The sequence below is a fragment of the Eleutherodactylus coqui genome, chromosome 12 (genome assembly GCF_035609145.1).
Source record: "Eleutherodactylus coqui strain aEleCoq1 chromosome 12, aEleCoq1.hap1, whole genome shotgun sequence".
NCBI classification, from domain to species: Eukaryota; Metazoa; Chordata; class Amphibia; order Anura; family Eleutherodactylidae; genus Eleutherodactylus; species Eleutherodactylus coqui.
The window spans coordinates 132,760,184-132,784,571 of record NC_089848.1 but is presented as its reverse complement, the minus strand read 5'-3'; the positions used below and the strand labels follow the sequence as shown (position 1 = coordinate 132,784,571).

Below are 24,388 nucleotides of genomic sequence, written 5' to 3'. Positions count from 1 at the left end.
CTATCTCTGTTACATGATCACCGTCATCCCGCCAGAGGGAAACAGTATACATAATATTATACGCTGCCTACAGTATCTGTCCGCTGTATCAGCTCAGCATTTTAAAAAAATAGAAGCAAAATACTTAAGGCCTACTACTGGCCTTTGGCCACTTGACTGCTTCTGCGCTGTGAATTCCACTAGCTCAGTCATACGCACCTACGTCTCACTACAGGCGTGAGCAAAATTGTTTCCTGGCTCTGCTGTGTGTTCCGTAAGGGAAGTCAGCCTCCAACCACAGGCCAATAAGCGGTACATTTAATTACAGCGTTCTGTTTCTGCACTACTGGTAATACAGCATGCTGAGGGGTAGGGGTAGGCCTAGAGGACGTGGACGTGGGCGAGGACGCGGAGGCCCAAGTCAGGGTGTGGGGACAGGCCGAGCTCCTGATCCAGGTGTATCGCAGCCGACTGCTGCGGGATTAGGAGAGAGGCACGTTTCTGGCGTCCTCACATTCATCGCACAATTAATGGGTCCACGCGGTAGACCTTTATTAGAAAATGAGCAGTGTGAGCAGGTCCTGTCGTGGATGGCAGAAAGTGCATCGAGAAATCTATCGACCACCCAGAGTTCTGCGCCGTCCACTGCTGCAACTCTGAATCCTCTGGCTGCTGCTCCTCTTTCCTCCCAGCCTCCTCACTCTATTACAATGAAACATTCTGAGGAGCAGGCAGACTCCCAGGAACTGTTCCCGGGCCCCTGCCCAGAATAGCCAGCAATGGTTCCTCTCCCACCGGAGGAGTTTGTCGTGACCGATGCCCAACCTTTGGAAAGTTCCCGGTGTCCGGGGGATGAGGCTGGGGACTTCCGGCAACTGTCTCAAGAGCTTTCAGTGGGTGAGGAGGACGATGACGATGAGACACAGTTGTCTATCACTCAGGTAGTAGTAATTGGAGTAAGTCCGAGGGAGGAGCGCACAGAGGATTCGGAGGAAGAGCAGCAGGACCATGAAGTGACTGACCCCACCTGGTTTGCTATGCCTACACAGGACAGGTCTTCAGAGGGGGAGGCAAGTGCAGCAGCAGGGCAGGTTGGAAGAGGCAGTGCGGTGGCCAGGGGTAGATGCAGGGCCAGACCAAATAATCCACCAACTGTTTCCCAAAGCGCCCCCTCGCGCCATGCCACCCTGCAGAGGCCAAGGTGCTCAAAGGTCTGGCAGTTTTTCACTGAGAGTACAGATGACCGACTAACAGTGGTGTGCAACCTTTGTCGCGCCAAGATCAGCCGGGGAGCCACCACCACCAGCCTCACCACCACCAGCATGCGCAGACATATGATGGCCAAGCACCCCACAAGGTGGGACGAAGGCCATTCACCGCCTCCGGTTTGCACCACTGCCTCTCCCCCTGTGCCCCAACCTGCCACTGAGATCCAACCCCCCTCTCAGGACACAGGCACTACCGTCTCCTGGCCTGCACCCACACCCTCACCTCCGCTGTGCTCGTCCCCATCCACCAATGTCTCTCAGCGCACCGTCCAGCCGTCGCTAGCGCAAGTGTTGGAGCGCAAGCGCAAGTACGCCGCCACGCACCCGCACGCTCAAGCGTTAAACATGCACATAGCCAAATTTATCAGCCTGGAGATGCTGCCGTATAGGGTTGTGGAAACGGAGGCTTTCAAAGGTATGATGGCGGCGGCCCCGCGCTACTCAGTTCCCAGTCACCACTATTTTTCCCGATGTGCCATTCCAGCCCTGCACGACCACGTCTCCCGCAACAATGTACGCGCCCTTACCAATGCGGTTACTGCCAAGGTCAACCTAACAACGGACACGTGGACAAGCGCAGGCGGGCAGGGCCAATATATCTCCCTGACGGCACATTGGGTGAATTTAGTGGAGGCTGGGACAGAGTCAGAGCCTGGGACCGCTCAGGACCTACCCACCCCCAGAATTGCGGGCCCCAGCTCGGTGGTGGTATCTGCGGTGGTGTATGCTTCCTCCACTAAACCACCCTCCTCCTCCTCCTCCAACGCAACCTCTGTCTCGCAATCAAGATGTGTCAGCAGCAGCACGTCGCCAGCAGTCGGTGTTGCGCGGCGTGGCAGCACAGCGGTGGGCAAGCGTCAGCAGGCCGTGCTGAAACTACTCAGCTTAGCAGAGAAGAGGCACACGGCCCACGAACTGCTGCAGGGTCTGACAGAGCAGACCGACCGCTGGCTTGCGCCGCTGAGCCTCCAACCGGGCATGGTCGTGTGTGACAACGGCCGTAACCTGGTGGCAGCTCTGCAGCTCGGCAGCCTCACGCACGTGCCATGCCTGGCCCACGTCTTTAATTTGGTGGTTCAGCGCTTTCTGAAAAGCTACCCACGCTTGTCAGACCTGCTCGGAAAGGTGCGCCGTCTCTGCGCACATTTCCGCAAGTCCCACACGGACGCTGCCACCCTGCGCACCCTGCAACATCGGTTTAATCTGCCAGTGCACCGACTGCTGTGCGACGTGCCCACACGGTGGAACTCTACGCTCCACATGTTGGCCGGGCTCTATGAGCAGCGTAGAGCTATAGTGGAATACCAACTCCAACATGCCGGCGCAGTGGGAGTCAGCCTCCTCAATTCTTTACAGAAGAGTGGGCCTGGTTGGCAGACATCTGCCAGGTCCTTGGAAACTTTGAGGAGTCTACCCAGATGGTGAGCGGCGATGCTGCAATCATTAGCGTCACCATTCCTCTGCTATGCCTCTTGAGAAGTTCCCTGCAAAGCATAAAGGCAGACGCTTTGCGCTCGGAAACAGAGCCGGGGGAAGACAGTATGTCGCTGGATAGTCAGAGCACCCTCCTGTCTATATCTCAGCATGTTGAGGAGGAGGAGCATGAGGAGGATGAGGAGGAGGGAGAAGAGACAGCTTGGCCCAATGCTGAGGGTACCCATGCTGCTTGCCTGTCATCCTTTCAGCGTGTATGGCCTGAGGAGGAGGAGGAGGATCCCGAAAGTGATCTTTCTAGTGCGGACAGCCATGTGTTGCGTACAGGTACCCTGGCACACATGGCTGACATGTTAGGATGCCTTTCTCGTGACCCTCGCGTTACACGCATTCTGGCCACTACCAATTACTGGGTGTACACACTGCTCGACCCACGGTATAAGGAGAACCTTTCCACTCTCATAGCCGAAGAGGAAAGGGGTTCGAGAGTAATGCTATACCACAGGACCCTGGCGGACAAACTGATGGTAAAATTCCCATCCGACAGCGCTAGTGGCAGAAGGCGCAGTTCCGAGGGCCAGGTAGCAGGGGAGGCGCAAAGATCAGGCAGCATGTACAGCACAGGCAGGGGAACACTCTCTAAGGCCTTTGACAGCTTTCTGGCTCCCCAGCAAGACTGTGTCACCGCTCCCCAGTCAAGGCTGAATCGTCGGGAGCACTGTAAAAGGATGGTGAGGGAGTACATAGCCGATCGCACGACCGTCCTCCGTGACGCCTCTGCCCCCTACAACTACTGGGTGTCGAAGCTGGACACGTGGCCTGAACTCGTGCTGTATGCCCTGGAGGTGCTTGCTTGTCCTGCGGCTAGCGTCTTGTCAGAGAGGGTGTTTAGTGCGGCTGGGGGAATCATCACAGATAACCGTACCCGCCTGTCAACCGACAGTGCCGACAGGCTTACACTCATCAAGATGAACAAAGCCTGGATTTCCCCAGACTTCTCTTCTCCACCAGCGGACAGCAGCGATACCTAAACAATACGTAGGCTGCACCCACGGATGGAAGCATTGTTCTCTATCACCATCAAAAACGTGGACCTTTTAGCTTCATCAATCTGTGTATAATATTCATCCTCCTCCTACTGCTCCTCCTCCTGAAACCTGACGTAATCACGCCGAACGGGCAATTTTTCTTAGGCCCACAAGGCTCAGTCATATAATTTTTGTAAACAATTTTTATACGTTTCAATGCTCATTAAGGCGTTGAAACTTTCACCTGAACCAATTTTTATTTTAACTGGGCTGCCTCCAGGCCTAGTTACAAATTATGCCACATTAACCAAAGCGATTAATGGGTTTCACCTGCCCTCTTGGTTGGGCATCGGCAATTTTTCTGACGTACATTAGTACTGTTGGTACACCAATTTTTTGGGGCCCTCGCCTACAGTGTAATCCAATTAATTTTTTGCCCACCTGCATTAAAGCTGACGTTAGATCAGCTGTGCTGGGCACTGCAATGGGATATATTTATGTACCGCCAGTGGGTTCCAGGAAACCACCCATGCTGTGGGTTCACTGGGAGTTGTAACTGCATGTGTCCACTTCTAAAGAACCCCAGTCTGACTGGGGCATGCAGTGTGGGCCGAAGCCCACCTGCATTAAACATGACATTACCTCAGCTGTGATGGGCAATGCAATGGGATATATTTATGTACCGCCGGTGGCTTCCTGGCACCCACCCATGCTGTCGGATCACACGGAGTTGTAACTGCATGTGTCCACTTCTAAAGAACCCCAGTCTGACTGGGGCATGCAGTGTGGGCCGAAGCCCACCTGCATTAAACATGACATTACCTCAGCTGTGATGGGCAATGCAATGGGATATATTTATGTACCGCCGGTGGCTTCCTGGCACCCACCCATGCTGTGGGTCCACATGGACTTCACAATAGGGAGTTGTACCTGCCTGTGTCTATGAATTAAAAACCCCGGTCAGGTTGGGGCATGCAGTGTGGGACGAAGCCCACCTGCATTTAATCGGACGTTACCTCAGCTGTCATGGGCACTGCAATGGGATGTACAGCCGGTGGGTTCCAGGGAGCCACCCATGCTGTAGGTGCACACGGAATTCCCATTGCGGAGTTGTACCTGCCTGTGACTATTTATAAAAAAATGCAGTCTGACTGGGGCATGCAGACACCTTGACAGAATGAATAGTGTGTGGCACATAGGTTCCCCATTGCTATGCCCACGTGTGCAGCTCCTGATGGCGGTGGCACAGGATTATATTCCTCATTGCTTCTGTACAGCATTGTGGGCTATCGCCCCACCCCTTTTAAAGAGGGTCGCTGCCTAGCCGTGCCAACCCTCTGCAGTGTGTGCCTGCGGTTCCTCCTCATGGCAGACGCACTTATAAATAGACATGAGGGTGGCGTGGCATTAGTGCAGCTGAAGGCTGCGCAGGGACATTTTGGTGTGCGCTGTGGACACTGGGTCGTGCGCGCGCGGGGGGGGGGGGGGGGGGGGGTTGGCAGCATGTAACCCAGGAGAAGTGGCAGCAGAGTGTCATGCAGGCAGTGATTGTGCTTTGTTGGAGGTAGTGTGGTGCTTAGCTAAGGTATGCATTGCTAATGAGGGCTTTTCAGAAGTAAAAGTTGTTGGGGGTGGGGCACTCTTGCCACTATTGTGGCTTAATAGTGGGACCTGGGAACTTGAGATGCAGCCCAACATGTAGCCCCTTGCCTGCCCTATCCATTGCTGTGTCGTTTTCATCACTTTCTTGAATTGCCCAGATTTTCACAAATGGAAACCTTAGCGAGCATCGGCGATATACAAAAATGCTCGAGTCGCCCATTGACTTCAATGGGGTTCGTTACTCGAAACGAACCCTCAAGCATTGCGATAATTTTGTCCCGAGTAACGAGCACCCGAGCATTTTGGTGCTCGCTCATCTTTAGTAACCATGTTTAGGGTCCCTGGTGACAAGACCATTCATCTAATCACTCCACACATCTCTCATCATTTACAGATCTGCCTGAGAAGGAACTGCATGCCGAATTTTGTAGCAAAAGGACAATTTCATCTAGGGCTGGATGTTTTTACAAAGAGTGTATATTGAAAAATTTAACATCGGTAAAGTACTTACCCCTCCACAAATGCAGCTCGCTTGGTACATATTTTTCCTGGCTCATTAGAATCAGAATCATACCAGTGTTTGATGTTAAATCTTTCTTCTGGTATCTCAGTGGTGCAGTTTTTTCCCTCAACAAGAACTTTCCAAAAGTTGTCAATTCCCTCACCTGTACAGTAGAAACATGACATTAGATATCCTTGAACGATGGTAGATAGAGTAATAAAAGGAGATAAATCTATCAGATCTGCAGTTAATGACATGATTTGGTTGGAATTGTATCTGGGCACTGTATTACTATTTCTCTGGGCTGTGTATCTGGGCACTGTGTAAGCATCGGCACATGATAGTTGTGATTTTACCCAAGTGAAAAGTGGCACTCTCAAAACCCCATCATACACTGCTAATGGCACTGGTCAACAAATTTTTACAAAAGTCATATTACTGAAATATAATTAGTCATTTCTTTTCAATTTTTTTATTCTCAACACGAATAGGACAGTCAAAATGCCAAATTGGCTCTATTTTTTGTAATCTGCAATAATTGTTAACATCACAAAATGCCTGCCAATAGTAATAGGCCTCTGGGTAGTACCTGTAAAAAAACAAGTCATAGACTACGTCTTAGATTTCTTTGCCGGTCTCTTGTCCAGCAGTTCGGGAGTGTCTCAGCGGAGGGTCCAGCAGTAGTCAGCCAGCATGGTAGTGGACCATGTTCCCTGGTATCTTTGTTCCATTGTTTTGATATCTTGAAGAAAACGTTCGCCATGTTCATCACTAACCATACCACAGTTGTCTGGAAAGAAATCCAGATGAGAATGAAGGAAGTGAATGTATGTTGCAGCCAAGTTTCTGATACTGTACTAGTTCCTTGTAGTTTTCTGCCCTAGCGTTCCTGAGAAAGTTTGTAGACATTGGTTAAAAGCATTCCATGCTTGTTTCGCATCACCCTGCAGCAAGTTGTTCAACCGGTCATCTTTGAAGAGCTCTCAAATCTGAGGACCCACAAAAACTCTCTCTTTGATCTTTGCATCGCTGATTTGAGGGAATTTTTCAAGAAGGTATCGGGAAGCTGGTGAAGTCTGATCCATGGCTTTCACGAGGTTCTTCATCAAACCTAGTTTGATGTGATGGGGTGGTAGCAGGATTTTATGGGCCTTGAGCAGAGCTGGGTGCTGGATATTCTTCTCTCCAACTGCTACATTTTGTCTGTGAGTCGATTCCTTATGCTAGTAGTGCAATTCCCTTGCTCGGCTATCCCACTCACATAATAAACATGTGTATTGTGTATATCCCTGCTGCAGTCCAATTAAAAGGGCATCCTTCAAATCACCACAGAGGTGCCAGCTGTACTTGTTATACTCAATGGATTTCAGTAGCTGCTTTTAAGTACATTTACACAGAAAAACACAGAAAATGAACTATCTGAGATATCTTCAAAACGAGAGCCAATAAAAAATTTTCATGGTCATATTTGTGTTCAGCACACCAAGATACTACAGATTAAGACCTTTTCTAAGTCAGTAACAATTTCAATGTTGACCAGTGTGACCTTATACTTAGTTCCTCTTTAATCTGAATCTCCCACTCCCAAACTGCACAAATCCTCCGGAATGCGCTACCCCAATTAGATTAGTTCCCAATGTTCACAGTATTAAGAGTGCCCTAAATGCATCTTTTTAGGGAGGGCTACCAAATTCCCTTATCTAACGCTTCTGTTTTTTCCCCACTTCTACAATCCCCCTCAGAACCGGACCTCCTTCGTCCCACTATATCACGTACACCTTAATTAGAGATGAGCGAACACCAAAATGTTCGGGTGTTCGTTATTCGGAACGAACTACCCGTGATGCTCGAGGGTTCGTTTCGAACAACGAACCCCATTGAAGTCAATGGGCGACCAGAACATTTTTGTATTTCGCCGATGCTCGCTAAGGTTTTCATGTGTGAAAATCTGGGCAATTCAGGAAAGTGATGGGAATGACACAGTGACGGATAGGGCAGGCGAGGGGCTACGTGTTGGGCTGCATCTCAAGTTCACAGGTCCCACTATTAAGCCACAATACCGGCAAGAGTGGCCCCCCCCCCCTCCCAACAACTTTTACTTCTGAAAAGCCCTCATTAGCATGGCATACCTTTGCTAAGCACCACACTACCTCCAACAAAGCACAATCACTGCCTGCATGACACTCCACTGACACTTCTCCTGGGTTACATGCTGCCCAACCGCCCCCCCTCCCCCCCACAGCGCACACCAAAGTGTCCCTGGGCAGCCTTCAGCTGCCCTCATGCCACACCACGCTCATGTCTATTTAGAATTGCGTCTGCCATGACGAGGGACCACAGGCACACACTGCAGAGGTTGGCACGGCTAGGCAGCGACCCTCTTTAAAAGTGGCGGAGCGATAGCCCACAATGCTGTACAGAAGCAATGAGAAATAGAATCCTGTGCCACCGCCATCAGGAGCTGCACACGTGGGCATAGCAATGGGGAACCTATGTGCCACACACTATTCATTCTGTCAAGGTGTCTGCATGCCCCAGTCAGACCGGGCTTTTTAATTCATAGACACAGGCAGGTACAACTCCCTATTGTGAAGTCCCTGTCGACCCACAGCATGGGTGGCTCCCTGGAACCCACCGGCGGTACACAGAAATATCCCATTGCATTGCCCAACACAGCTGAGGTAGTAATGTCGTGCTTAATGCAGGTGGGCTTCGGCCCACACTGCATGCCCCAGTCTGACTGGGGTTCTTTATAAGTGTACAGATGTAGTAAAAACTCCGTGTGCACCTACAGCATGGGTGGGTGCCAGGAAGCCACCGGCGGTACATAGAAATATCCCATTGCATTGCCCAACACAGCTGAGGTAGTAATGTTGTGCTTAACCCTTTCCAATCCAATTTGTATATGGTTTTCCTAGGGGGCTTACTCTTTTTCTGCTGTTATACAACGGCGCTATATGCTGGCTAAAGCCAGTACTGCATGAGCTGACACGTAGGATAGGCTCCGACAGCAGAGAGGCTGGCAATATACAGTAAGAGAACCCCGACGGACGTCTACCAACAACGGAGCTGTACAGCCTTAAACCCTAATGTCTTCACAGGTCACACAGTGGACTGGAAAGGGTTAATGCAGGTGGGTTTCGGCCCACACTGCATGCCCCAGTCAGACTGGGGTTCTTTACAAGTGGACACATGTAGGTTAAACTCCCTGTGGACCCACTGCCTGGGTGGGTGCCAGGAAGCCACCGGCTGTACATAGAAATATCCCATTGCATTGCCCAACACAGCTGAGGTAGTAATGTCGTGCGTAATACAGGTGGGCTTCGGCCCACACTGCATGCCCCAGTCAGACGGGTTCTTTAGAAGTGTACAGATGTATTAAAAACTCAGTGTGCACCTACAGCATGGGTGGCTCCCTGGAACCCACCGGCGGTACACAAAAATCTCCCATTGCATTGCCCAACACAGCTGAGGTAACGTCAGCTGTAATGCAGGTGGCCTAAAAATTAATTTGATTACACTGTAGGCGAGGGCCCACAAAAATTGCTGTATCAACAGTACTAATGTACATCCCAAAAATTGGCCATGGCCAGCCAAGAGGGCAGGTGAAACCCATTAATCGCTTTGGTTAATGTGGCTTAAGTGGTAACTAGGCCTGGAGGCAGCCCAGTGTAACGAAAAATTGGTTCAAGTTAAAGTTCCAATGCTTTTAAGCGCATTGAAACTTATAAAAATTGTTCTGAAAAATTATTTGAGTGAGCCTTGTGGCCCTAAGAAAAATTGCCCGTTCAGCGTGATTACGTGAGGTTTCAGGAGGAGGAGCAGGAGAAGGAGGAGGAGGAATATTAGACACAGATTGATGAAGCAGAAATGTCCCCGTTTTGGATGGTGAGAGAGAACGTAGCTTCCATCCGCGGGTGCAGCCTACCTATGCTTACGTATCGCTGCTGTCCGCTGGTGGAGAACAGAAGTCTGGGGAAATCCAGCCTTTGTTCATCTTGATGAGTGTTAGCCTGTCGGCACTGTCGGTTGACAAGCGGCTACGCTTATCTGTGATGATTCCCCCAGCCGCACTAAACACCCTCTCCGACAACACGCTAGCCGCAGGACAAGCAAGCACCTCCAGGGCATACAGCGCTAGTTCAGGCCACATGTCCAGCTTCGACACCCAGTAGTTGTAGGGGGCAGAGGCGTCACCAAGGATGGTCGTGCGATCCGCTACGTACTCCCTCACCATCCTTTTACAGTGCTCCCGCCGACTCAGCCGTGACTGGGGAGCGGTGACACAGTCTTGGTGGGGAGCCATAAAGCTGGCCAGGCCCTTAAAGACTGTTGCACTGCCTGGGATGTACATGCTGCTCGATCTACGCACATCCCCTGCTACCTTGCCCTCGGTACTGCGCCTTCTGCCACTAGCGCTGTCGGCTGGGAATTTTACCATCAGCTTGTCCGCAAGGGTCCTGTGGTATAGCAACACTCTCGAACCCCTTTCCTCTTCGGGAATCAGAGTGGGCAGGTTCTCCTTATACCGTGGATCGAGCAGTGTGTACACCCAGTAATCCGTAGTGGCCAGAATGCGTGCAACGCGAGGGTCACGAGAAAGGCATCCTAACATGAAGTCAGCCATGTGTGCCAGGGTACCTGTACGCAACACATGGCTGTCTTCACTAGGAAGATCACTTTCAGGATCCTCCTCCTCCTCCTCCTCCTCCTCAGGCCATACACGCTGAAAGGATGACAGGCAATCAGCCGATGTACCGTCAGCAGCGGCCCAAGCTGTCTCTTCCCCCTCCTCCTCATCCTCCTCATGCTCCTCCTCCTCCTCCTGTACGCGCTGAGAAATAGACAGGAGGGTGCCCTGACTATCCAGCGGCATACTGTCTTCCCCCGCCCCCGTTTCCGAGCGCAAAGCAGCTGCCTTTATGGTTTGCAGGGAATTTCTCAAGATGCATAGCAGAGGAATGGTGACGCTAATGATTGTAGCATCGCCGCTCACCACCTGGGTAGACTCTCAAAATTACCAAGGACATGGCAGATGTCTGCCAACCAGGCCCACTCTTCTGAAAGGAATTGAGGAGGCTGACTCCCACTGCGCCGCCCATGTTGGAGTTGGTATTCGACTATAGCTCTACGTTGTTCATAGAGCCTGGCCAACATGTGGAGCGTAGAGTTCCACCGTGTGGGCACGTCGCACAGCAGTCGGTGCACTGGCAGCTTAAAGTGATGTTGCAGGGTGCGCAGGGTGGCAGCGTCCGTGTGGGACTTGCGGAAATGTGCGCAGAGCCGGCGCGCCTTTACGAGCAGGTCTGACAAGCGTGGGTAGCTTTTCAGAAACCGCTGAACCACCAAATTAAAGACGTGGGCCAGGCATGGCACGTGCGTGAGGCTGCCAAGCTGCAGAGCCGCCACCAGGTTACGCCCGTTGTCACACACGACCATGCCCGGTTGGAGGCTCAGCGGCGCAAGCCAGCGGTCGGTCTGCTCTGTCAGACCCTGCAGCAGTTCGTGGGCCGTGTGCCTCTTATCGCCTAAGCTGAGTAGTTTCAGCACGGCCTGCTGACGCTTTCCCACCGCTGTGCTGCCACACCGCGCGACACCGACTGCTGGCGACATGCTGCTGCTAACACATCTTGATTGCGAGACAGAGGAGGAGGAGGAGGAGGAGGGTGCTTTAGTGGAGGAAGCATACACCTCCGCAGATACCAGCACCGAGCTGGGGCCCGCAATTCTGGGGGTGGGTAGGACGTGAGCGGTCCCAGGCTCTGACTCTGTCCCAGCCTCCACTAAATTCACCCAATGTGCCGTCAGGGAGATGTAGTGGCCCTGCCCGCCTGTGCTTGTCCACGTGTCCGTAGTTAAGTGGACCGTGGCAGTAACCGCGTTGGTGAGGGCGCGCACAATGTTGCGGGAGACGTGGTCGTGCAGGGCTGGGACGGCACATCGGGAAAAGTAGTGGCGACTGGGAACTGAGTAGCGCGGGGCCGCCGCCTCCATGATACTTTTGAAGGACTCAGTTTCCACAACCCTATACGGCAGCATCTTAAGGCTGATGAATTTTGCTATGCGGACGGTTAACGTTTGAGCGTGCGGGTGCGTGGCGGCGTACTTGCGCTTGCGCTCGAACACTTGCGCAAGCGACGGCTGAACGGTGCGCTGAACTACACTGCTGGATGGGGCCGAGGACAGCGGAGATGAGGGTGTGGGTGCAGGCCATGAGGCGGTAGTGCCTGTGTCCTGAGAGGGGGGTTGCATCTCAGTGGCAGGTTGGGGCACAGGGGGAGAGGCAGGGGTGCAAACCGGAGGCGGTGAACGGCCTTCGTCCCACCTTGTGGGGTGCTTGGCCATCATATGTCTGCGCATGGTGGTGGTGGTGAGGCTGTTGGTGTTGGCTCCCCGGCTGAGCTTTGCGCAACAAAGGTTGCACACCACTGTTTGTCGGTCGTCAGGCGTCTCTGTGAAAAACTGCCAGACCTTAGAGCACCTCGGCCTCTGCAGGGTGGCATGGCGCGAGGGGGCACTTTGGGAAACACTTGGTGGATTATTCGGTCTGGCCCTGCCTCTACCCCTGGCCCTGGCCACCGCACTGCCTCTTGCAACCTGCCCTGCTGATGCCCTTGACTCCCCCTCTGAAGACCTGTCCTCCTGAGTAAGCGTTGCACACCAGGTGGGGTCAGTCACCTCATCGTCCTGCTGCTCTTCCTCCGAATCCTCTGTGCGCTGCTCCCTTGGACTTACTGCCCTTACTACTACCTCACTGCAAGACAACTGTGTCTGATCGTCATCGTCCTCCTCACCCACAGAAAGTTGTTGAGACAGTTGGCGGAAGTCCCCAGCCTCTTCCCTCGGACCCCGGGAACTTTCGAATGGTTGGGCATCAGTGACGATAAACTCCTCTGGTGGGAGAGGAACCGCTGCTGCCCAATCTAAGCAGGGGCCCGAGAACAGTTCCTGGGAGTGTTCCCGCTCCTGAGCAGGTGTCATTGTAGTGGAGTGAGGAGGCTGGGAGGAAGGAGGAGCAGCAGACAGAGGATTCGGATTTGCAGCAGTGGACGGCGCAGAACTGCGTGTTGACGATAGGTTGCTCGAAGCACTTTCTGCCATCCAGGACAGGACCTGCTCACACTGCTCATTTTCTAATAACCGTCTCCCGCGTGGACCCATTAATTGGGCGATGAATGTGGGGACGCCAGAAACGTGCCTCTCTCCTAATCGCGCAGCAGTCGGCTGCGACACACCGGGATCAGGAGCTCGGGCTGTGCCCACACCCTAACTTGGCCCTCCGCGTCCTCGGCCGCGTCCACGTCCTCTAGGCCTACCCCTACCCCTCAGCATGCTGTATTACCAGTGATTTGATTTCACAGGCAGGAAATAAATTGGCGCAAGACTGCAGGCCAAATATAATTTTTTCCCTTTTTGGAAAACGAAAGGCCCCACTGCCTCTAGTGAATGAATAATCTAAGTTTAATAACTGTGCTGTGTCCCTGCTAATGTGTCACAGAACGTGAGGGTAGCAGAGTTATTATAACTCTGGCAGAGCAGGTTTTTTTTTTCCCAATTAAGGAAAGCAAATGGCGAAGCCAGCAGTAAAGCGTAGCTGGGTGCGTATGATTTAGCAATGTTTTTCACGCAGCTCACACGTGTCCACCGCCCGTAAGGACGGACAGAGGCTGGACAAATAGATTTGTTTTCACTTGTTTTTCCACCAAAAGGCAGCACTGCGTATATTCAATGAACATGAGAAGTTTAATAACTGTGCTGTGTCCCTGCTAATAAGTCACAGAACGTGAGGGTAGCAGAGTTATTATAACTCTGGCAGAGCAGGTATTTTTTTTCCCAATTAAGGAAAGCAAATGGCGAAGCCAGCAGTAAAGCGTAGCTGGGTGCGTATGATTTAGCAATGTTTTTCACGCAGCTCACACGTGTCCACCGCCCGTAAGGACGGACAGAGGCTGGACAAATAGATTTGTTTTCACTTGTTTTTCCACCAAAAGGCAGCACTGCGTATATTCAATGAACATGAGAAGTTTAATAACTGTGCTGTGTCCCTGCTAATGTGTCACAGAACGTGAGGGTAGCAGAGTTATTATAACTCTGGCAGAGCAGGAATTTTTTTTCCCAATTAAGGAAAGCAAATGGCGAAGCCAGCAGTAAAGCGTAGCTGGGTGCGTATGATTTAGCAATGTTTTTCACGCAGCTCACACGTGTCCACCGCCCGTAAGGACGGACAGAGGCTGGACAAATAGATTTGTTTTCACTTGTTTTTCCACCAAAAGGCAGCACTGCGTATATTCAATGAACATGAGAAGTTTAATAACTGTGCTGTGTCCCTGCTAATGTGTCACAGAACGTGAGGGTAGCAGAGTTATTATAACTCTGGCAGAGCAGGTATTTTTTTTCCCAATTAAGGAAAGCAAATGGCGAAGCCAGCAGTAAAGCGTAGCTGGGTGCGTATGATTTAGCAATGTTTTTCACGCAGCTCACACGTGTCCACCGCCCGTAAGGACGGACAGAGGCTGGACAAATAGATTTGTTTTCACTTGTTTTTCCACCAAAAGGCAGCACTGCGTATATTCAATGAACATGAGAAGTTTAATAACTGTGCTGTGTCCCTGCTAATGTGTCACAGAACGTGAGGGTAGCAGAGTTATTATAACTCTGGCAGAGCAGGTATTTTTTTTCCCAATTAAGGAAAGCAAATGGCGAAGCCAGCAGTAAAGCGTAGCTGGGTGCGTATGATTTAGCAATGTTTTTCACGCAGCTCACACGTGTCCACCGCCCGTAAGGACGGACAGAGGCTGGACAAATAGATTTGTTTTCACTTGTTTTTCCACCAAAAGGCAGCACTGCGTATATTCTATGAATAATAACTGTGTTGTGGCCCTGCCTATACAATTCTTTCCCTGCAGTATCAATGGAGGGTGGAATGCTCTGCAGAGGCGATTTTGAGAAGCCCAAAAAAAATGCAGCACAGCTAACAGCAGCCTGGACAGTACTGCACACGGATAAATATGGCCCTAGAAAGGACCGTTGAGGTTCTTGAAGGCTACACTCACTCCTAACACTCTCCCTGCCTATGCAGCACTTCTGTCCCTAATGCCAGGTGCAACGCTCTGCAGAGCCGATTTTGAGAAAAAAAAAATGCCACTGCTAACAGCAGCCAACACACAGCTATCAGTGGCCCTAATAAGGACCTTTGGGGGGTCTTGAAGCCTACACTAACTACCAATTCTTTCCCTACAGCAGCTCCGGTATAAACAGCACTGTCCCTCATCTAACTCACCAGGCATCTGAGGCGAGCCGCGGGAGGGGCCGACTTTTATATTAGGCGGACACCTGATCTCGCCAGCCACTCACAGCAGGGGGGTGGTATAGGGCTTAAACGTTGCAGGGGGAAGTTGTAATGCCTTCCCTGTCTTTCAATTGGCCAGAAAAGCGCGCTAACGTCTCAGGGAAGGAAGTGAAAGTAACCAGAACACCGCATGGTGTTCGTTACGAATAACGAACATCCCGAACACCCTAATATTCGCACGAATATCAAGCTCGGACGAACGCGTTCGCTCATCTCTAACCTTAATGCATCTCATATCTGTACATACATATAGAAGCAGTTTGTGGCTGGCTCATACAGCTTTATATATATATATATATATATATATATATATATATATATATATACTACTCTATTTATATAAAAGATGGCCAACCATCATACAGAACAAGCACTGCTACTTCTTGTGTCACCCCTATTTCCTCATAGATGTTTAAAATTGTCTTTTGGTTTAAAGAGGCTCTCCATTTGTAAACTACTGATAGCCTATTAGCAGGATATGGCATTAATAATAGAGCAGTGGGGTCTACCACCTTGAACCCCGCCCATCAGCTGTTTGGTGGGCCAGTGTGCTTGTGCACTGAACTTTTTCCTGTAGGGAGCATACAGATCTATTCTCACTGCAATGGTCAGATTTGGTATTGCAGGCCAAGTTTCCATTCACTTCAACACAATATGGGCCTGCAGTACCAAGCCTGGCCACTGCAGTGAGAAAGGACCTGTCTGCTTCCTGCAGAAATCAGCTTAGTGCATAAACCTGGTAAGGACACATCAGTATGCCCTACATCATTAATCAGCGTAAACTTCAAGCTGTACTCTCAAATTCTGGCTCGTAGATTACAACATTTTATCCCAACTCTCATGTATAGGAAACAATTGATTTTGTCGCTGATCAAGAGGCCAGAAACAGTATTATTAAATGTCCCTCATCTCCAAAGCCCACCACTCTATAAGTTCCCATTGTGTCTTGACAGTTGATGTGGAAAAAGCACTTGACAGGATTCATTGGAGGTTCTTGGAGGCAACCCTTCAGAAAACAGTCTAAGCCCATACATGAGGGTACGGATCATGGCCCTTTACCATCATCCCACTGCCCAGTTTAGGATCAATGACTTTCTTTAAATCCTTAAATCTACAGTTGGTTGAAAAATCTCTCAAATGAGTAATTTTAAGTGATGATTGTCGCATGTAAACACAGGACCCACACACCTCCATTCACTGAACAACTATCGCTTTGTATCAAAGCATCGGAGTGATAGTCGTCCCATGTACAGTACACTTAGGCAAAAGTCAACATTTGGAATTCGGGACCTGTTGCATTATTGCTTTACAAAGACGTGGGTAGAGAGAGCAGGATCTAGCTCTTACAGGGCTCAATGGTCATCTGGCAATATCCGGGCTCATATACAAAGTTACTTGACCTGTCCCCCTTTCTGACAACTAGTTGTAAATACAGCTGTAGCATGCACCCCCGTTTGGTGTGCCTCACTTTAACGAGCCAAACACTAATTCAACACATTCCATAGTTTGCAGGGCCATATAATTAATGTTTCAGGTTACACAAATTGCATGGACGCTACATTACTGGGGTTCATCACAATTGCAAGCTATCGCCTATCCACAGGTTAGGTAATAACTTGCTGATCAGTAGGGGGTCTTACTGTTCAGACCCCCAACGATTTTAAGAATGGGGATTCCGTGTCTCCTTTTCTCCTCACCGTGAAGTTACTGTAACCTGCACAGTGAGGAGGAAAAATTAAAGGAATAAATCTTTTGCTTTGATATTTGGGCTCTCAATATCCAGTAGGCTATAGGAACTTAAAGAGGTTTCCCATGACCTTAAATTGCTTTAATAGCGTTCTGTACTTCCTGGTTGCTGCTGTCCAGGACATGTGACTACTGCAACCAATCACTGGCCACAGCAGTGACCTTCTATAGTCAGTGATTGGCTACAGCAGTCACATGTTCTGGTCAGCAGCAACCCGGGAATGATTGTGAAGCAATTTAAATTACAGTGTAGGGCATAGGACCCTTGTTAAATGATTTCAACCGTATCCTTAGGTTTTACCCCTCTTCTGAAGGTGTTCCTCAGCTCCAAGTATAATGCTCCACATTTGGTGGTTGTGCTCCTCATCGACCCCCATGGTGGGAAATCTCTCTACTATACAATGTGTTGTGTAACGTCTTATTTACCTCCTGGGAAATTACATCCTATTCCAACAATTGCTATCTGGTCTTCTAGATCGCTCATTTCTGCAGCCCTGCAAGACAATAAGACATCATACTTAATAGAAGCATTACTGTTAGTATAGAACTGTTTAAAGGGAACCTGCCACGTCCTATAAGTTATTGTGGTTATAGGACTTGACGTTTTTTCTTTAAAGGGGTTGTCCCGCGTCGAAACGGGTTTTTTTTTTTTCAATAGCCCCCCCGTTCGGCGCGAGACAAACCCGATGCAGGAGTTTAAAAAAAAAACGGATAGTACTTACCCGAATTCCCGCGCTCCGGTGACTTCTTACTTACCTTGCGAAGATGGCCGCCGGGATCTTCACCCACGGTGGACCGCAGGTCTTCTCCCATGGTGCACCATGGGCTCTGTGCGTTCCATTGCCGATTCCAGCCTCCTGATTGACTGGAATCGGCACACGTGACGGGGCGGTGCTACGAGGAGCAGCTTTCCAGCACGAGCGGCCCCATTCAGAAGGGAAAAAACCGGACTGCGTAAGCGCGTCTAATCGGGCGATTAGACGCTGAAATTAGACGGCACCATGGAGACGGGGACGCCAGCAACAGAGCAGGTAAGTGAATAACTTCTGTATGGCTCATAATTAATGCACGATGTATATTACAAAGTGCATTAATATGGCCATACAGAAGTGTATACCCCCACTTGCTTTCGCGGGACAACCCCTTTAACCCCTTAGCGACTAGATATACAGGTTTTTACAGCAGTCACTAAGGGGACTTGGGCTAAGATGTTGTGTTTTAATAGCTGCCTAATCTAAGGCTGACATGGGAATACCATGCAGGGAAGAGCCGGCCCCAGTCTGACAGATGCCAGCTGGGATCCTGCACTAATGGCCGGGAGCAGAGAGCCATGATGCTTCTAGCACCCCTTGTAATTCTTCCTCTTGTGCCAACACTGCTGCCCATGATGATTCTACCACCAAAGATGAATTTGTTGCCTGCGGCAATGTCACCCATGCTTATTCTGCCTGCATTTGTGGCAACTTTGCTGTTCATAATGACTGTGTTACTCTGACCCCTTAGAAATGTTTACAGGATTGTCAGCCGATCCAGCATTATGCCCAGAAATATTGTGTAAAACTGCTGGATCCACAAATATGTTTTTCTAGACTAAAATATTTCAAAGCGTAACTTCACATGTTCACAACGACTGGAAAAGATGCTCTTCATTGTCCTTTGATAAGGAAAAAGAAATAGATTTAAAAAAATTATGAATCTTTGAAATTCCATACTACTAGAGAAGTTACTTTCATGGAAGGCATCTTTGCCAATGAGCGACTGAGTGAGAGAGTTACATGCACCGCCCTCTGAACACATGATGGTGACGTCATTACAGGTCCTTAAACATACAGAGCCTGACAGTAACCATGTGCCTACAGGACCTGTGATGATATCACTATCATGTGATCAGTCACCTGTCCTCAGCCCCTGAACACAGGATGGTGTTCACACAGAGCTGTGGGACGTGCATGTACCAGAGCTTTGTGTGTCTAACATGCGCATGTAGCAGAGCTGTGACGTGCATGTAGCAGAGCTGTGTGTGTGACATGTGCATGTAGCAGACTTGTGTGTGATATGCATTTAGCATGGCTGTTTGTGTGACGTGCACATAGGACAGATGTGTGTGTAACGTGCATGTAGCACAGCTGTGTGTGTGGCGTGCATGTAGCACAGCAGTGTTTGTGATGTGCATGTAGCACAGCAGTGTGTGTGACATGCATGTAGCACAGCTGTGTGTGTTATGTGCATGTAGCTGAGCTCTGTGTGTGACATGCATGTATCAGAGCTGTGTGTGTGACATATATGTAGCAGAACCGTCTGTGCATCACATGCATGTAGCAGAGCCGTCTGTGTGTGACATGCATGTAGCAGAGCCGTGTGTTTGTGACATGCTTGTAGCAGAGTCGTGTGTGTGTGATGTGCATGTAGCAGAGCCGTGTGTTTGTGACATGCGTGTAGCAGAGCAGTGTGTTTGTGACGTGCGTGTAGCAGAGCTGTGTGTGTATTTGCCATGCGTTTAGCAGAGCTGTATGCGTGACGTGCATGTAGCAGTGTAGTGTATATGTGATGTGCATGTAGCAGAGAGGTGTGTGTCTGTGTGATGTGCATGTAGCAAAGCTCTGTGTGCGACGTTCATGTGGCAGTGCTGTGTGTGTGTGTTTGACATGCATGTAGCAAAGCTATTATATATCAAACACCCTAGAGGTACAATGATGGTGATGTCATCATAGGTACTAAACCAGCAGTTCTTAAAACAGCAGCTGTGTGCTTACAACTCCAATCACTTTCACTATATTATATTAGTGGCGCATTGTGCCACCAAAAACAATGGTACTATAATTTCCTAATAGTTACTAGCCTAATTAAAAACACGAGCAGATAAATAATCACATAGAACTCTGGATAGCAATAACTAATGTGATGGTATGCCACCTTAAGCAACTCAAAGGCCTAGATCCTAAAAACTTGGAGACTGCCTTATGTTCCTATGGTACCAGACACTAGTGAAGGAGGGTGTGTCTGAAGAAATAGGAATCGCTGTCACACCTCTCGCTAAATACACATGCGTTTTTCAAAGTAGTACCCCCACCCTACCCAGCATTTATGTCTGCAACCGTGCAATTGGTCCTTGGTCCCATACCGTGCAGACAAAAAAAAGCGGTAAGTGACTCCTCCCTGCCACACAGCAGTAGTGGAATGCCGGTCTTCTCATATGCTTTGCAGCAGCCACGATGCCATGACGTGACTGAGTGGCCTTTTAGGGGGTTTCCAGGCTGGCAGCACTGAGGTGATGGACCCAAAAATTAACCTGGCGATCCTGAGCCCAAAAAATGTAAAAACGGTATCGCAAATCTAGGGTAGTGCAAATAAATAGAAAATAAGCGCTCAAACTATTCAATGCTCAGGCTCAGCGCTCAAATTAATTGACATCCAGGCTCAATGCGTTTCTAACAGACATGTATCTTGTCCTCAGGAGCCTAAAGAAAGCCACAGGATGCTTGCGAGTAAAATAATAAACCTGATGATCGGTGCCGTCACACCCAGATGGTAGGTGGACGGTCTCAATGATAATTATGATAATACTTATAAGGCCATGCATGCTCCTCTGAGTGGTGCTGCAGAGGTATTGTTCCATCTTCCTTATTAGCATATATTTCCCAGAGGAGTGTGAATGGCCTTATAAGTCTCCGCACGCACCTCCCAGGTGTTTCCCTAAGGAGTGACATTACCCCTCCCGACCCATGTCACAGGTCTTTCACTAGCCAAGCCAGAATCCTACTGCACACTGTGCAAACACCCAGAAACGGCTGTCTGTGTATGGGTTCTGGCTTGGTTTTCAATTCTTAATCAATTCTTATCAAGACCTGTATAAAGGGTTTGACATTGCTTTGCAGGAATACTGCCATCCAATAGGTGGCACTGCACAGGTATCGTTCCATCTTTCTTATTTCCATATATCTCACAGAGGCGCATGCATGGCCTTATAAGTCTCCTCCTTCAGCTTCTAGGTTTTCTGCTTAAGGAGAGATGATACCCCTCCCGTCGGGTGCTTTGTCTCTTATTGAAATCACTTTCCTTATCAATCTTGTTTAAACCTTTAACATATCTAATGGTCTCCATCACATCCCCACTGTAACAAATAGAAAGATTCCCATTGTGTTTTTCTTCTTCCTTCTCTCCTCCTGTAACATATATATAGGTTTTCAGAATTTCCCCCTCCTCCTTCTTTAGACACAACATTTCTCGCTCAAAAGACATCTTTTGAGCGAAAATCGTTGTCTCTAAATAGGCTTTTACTGAGGAGGAAGTGCAGAGTCGGGTAAAAAAGATTAAAATTAACAAATCGCCAAGCCCAGATGGAATACACCCAAGGTTTCTGTTAGGTCTGCTACCTGTGTCTGCCACCCTCTTGCTATTCTGGGCATCGCTCTGCTTCTTCTATTTGAATGTACTATTTGTTCTATTTTCTACCAGCAATAAGGGAGTTAACCCCTCTCAGTGCTCACAAGCCAGCTGCAGCCTAAATACCAATAAGCCTTCTATTTAAGTAAGCTGGGGACCTTCCTTCTTTGCCTCAGTATTGATGTATGTTTGATTCAGACACCCAGCACATCTAGGTCACCCGTCTTGAGACTGTTCTGTCTTTTGAGACGGTATCTTTATCTGTTTATTTTGTATGTTCTTTGCCTTATGCTTAAGCCTGTCTGCATTTGTCCATTTCTGTCCAGCCTGTGCATCTTTTCCATTTCTGTGGTAGTCAGTCCTGTTCTGTGCTTTGTGTACACTGTCCCCTGTTTCATGTCAGGAATATTCAACCCCAAGGTTTCAGCGAGGGTTCATTTTTATCAGGTCATCTACCCAGCTTATAGTCAGGAGTCTTCCCATCTTCCTGCTTAGCTAAAGGCCAGTTACCCATCTGAGTTTTCCCTGCCTCAGTACCTCTGACCACTAGGATCAGCTGCTAGCCTTGTCAGGTCTGGTCTAAAAGCCGGGTTTGGTTGGTTAGCACAATGGGTCCACACCCAGAGCCCTAACAGGTTTTAAGGGAATTAAGTGACGTGATAGACAGACACTATTTCTTATATTTAGGGAACTCTATTGAGTATGGGGTTGTACCACTGGATTGGCGCATTGCCAGTGTGGTTCCAGCATACAAAAAGGGGTCAAGAAGGGAGCCTGGTAACTACAGGCTGGTAAGTCTCACTTCAATAATTGGAAAAATATTCAAGAGGTTTCTGAGAGATGGTATTCTGGAATACCTCAAGGAAAACAACAGGATAACCTCTCATCAGTATGGGTTCATGAGGGGGTCAATTGTGTCAAACAAACTTGATCAGCTTCTACAATGAAGTAAGTTCTAAGCTGGACCTGGGAGAGTCTATTGATCTTGTATATCTGGATTTCTCTAAAGCATTTGACACCAAGCTGCATAATAGGGTAATATATAAAATGAGAGAACTCGGTCTGGGTGAAAATGTGTGTAGCTGGGTAAAGAACTGCCTCGGAGATAGAAAGCAGGGGGTAGTAGTTATTGGTTCGTACTCTGATTGGGCCACTGGTGTTAGCAGGGGCCACGGGGTACAGTTTTAGACCCCATTCTGTTCAATATATTTATCAATGACCTGATAGAAGAACTGCAAGTAAAAATATCAATATTTGCAAACGATACAAAATTATATAAGAAAATTCATATGACGGAGGACAATGTATGGCTGCAAATGGAACTAGATAACCTGAGGGCTTGGGTAGAAAAATGGCAAATTAAGTTCAATATTGATAAATGTAAGAAGATATGGATGTCACTAATATACACTAAATAGGGTACTGCTAGGAAAAAGAGAGATGGAAAAAGACCTTGGGGTACTCGTGGACTGTAGACTTAACTGGAGCAATCAATGCCAGTCAGCTGCTGTAAAGCTAAATAAAGTCTTGGGGTGCATTAAAAGAGGTTAAGGGGTGAAGGACAAGAACATTATTCTCCCACTATATAAGGCACTTTTCAGGCCCCAAATGGAATACTATGTACAGTTCTGAACACCGGTGCTCAGGAAAGATGTTGCAGTACTTGAGGGGGTTCAAAGGCGGGCAACTAAACTAATAAATGGAATGGGAGGACTGGAATACCCAGAGAGGCTATCAAAATTGGGATTATTCACTCTGAAAAAAAGACACTTAAGGGGCGGCTTAACTATTTTTACATACATTAGGGGACAATGCAAGAATCTTTCTCATTATCTGTTTATACCCAGGACTGTGACGGTAACAAGAGGGCAGCCACTCTGGTTAGAGGAAAGAAGGTTTCATCACCAACACAGAAGGGGATTCTATACTGTAAGAGCAGTGAGACTGTGGAACTCTCTGCCTGAGCATGTGGTGATGGCAAAATTAATGGCGGCGTTTAAGAGGGGACAAGACATATTTTTAGAGCACTACAACATTCCAGGACATAGACATTAAATAACCAGAAGGGTTATTGATTCAGGGATCTTCTGACTGCTGAACTTGGAGTCAAGTAGGAACTTTTCAAATGTTGATCCAGGGATTATCCTGACTGCGATTATGGAGTTTGGAAGTAATTTTTCCCACCAAAATGTGGAAAATTGGCTTCTGCTTCATTGTTTGGAGGTTTTTTTTGCCTTCCTCTGGATCAACATGGGGGGCTAGAAACAGGCTTAACTGGATGGACACTTGTCTTATTTCATGTCTGACCTGCAAAGTCCATCTTACCATGTATTGTGCCATCACCAGAGAACTACATACATCACACACCTCCTTTTCCAGTTTTTACACTTTCTGCAATGCAGTCTGATATGTATCATGCATCTTTCGATATGCACTCAACAGTATCCATTCTCTTCGACACAGAAACAAATTCTTTGCCCTTTACTACCTTTACTTTCTGCAGACATTTCACAACATTCAGAGGTTCTCCACCCTCCATCATATCATCCCAGGGCTCACCTAATCCTACACACTGCAACCACTCAGGGGCCAATATATTATAGGGTGCTTTATTCCCCCCTGCAATAACTGACAATTCAACAGACACTTCTTTGTTCTTAGACACCAACATTTTTGTACTATCGTGGAATTTCTTAAATAACAACTAAAGATGAGCGAACGTGTTCGGCTCCGCCCCTTTTCGCCCGAACACCGAACTTTGCGAGCAATTCCGTGCTCGGGCGAAAAAAGTTCGGGGGTCGCCGTGGCAGCGCGGGGGGGTGCGGCGGGAAGTGGGGGGGAGAGGGAGAGAGAGAGGGCTCCCCCCTGTTCCCCGCTGCTGCCGCCCGCGCCGCCGCGCCTCTCCCCGCCCCCCGGCGCCCCCCGAATCTTTAGGCGCGGACACTGAAGTCCTCGGTAAAGCCGGTGTCCGGGTGCGTAAGTGTTCGTTAAGAACACGTTCGCTCATCTCTAATAACAACATTTTTGCGCTACGTCTTATTATCAGGAGTTCTTTAAATTTCAATCAGAATTTTACTTTAAAATGACTTTATTACCC

General features: G+C 48.9%; 1 pseudogene; it reads right to left on the bottom strand.

Annotated features, from left to right (window-relative positions):
• Positions 1 to 24,388, bottom strand: part of LOC136587153 (mycocerosic acid synthase-like polyketide synthase) — a 64,001-nt pseudogene that overhangs the window by 39,190 nt on the left and 423 nt on the right.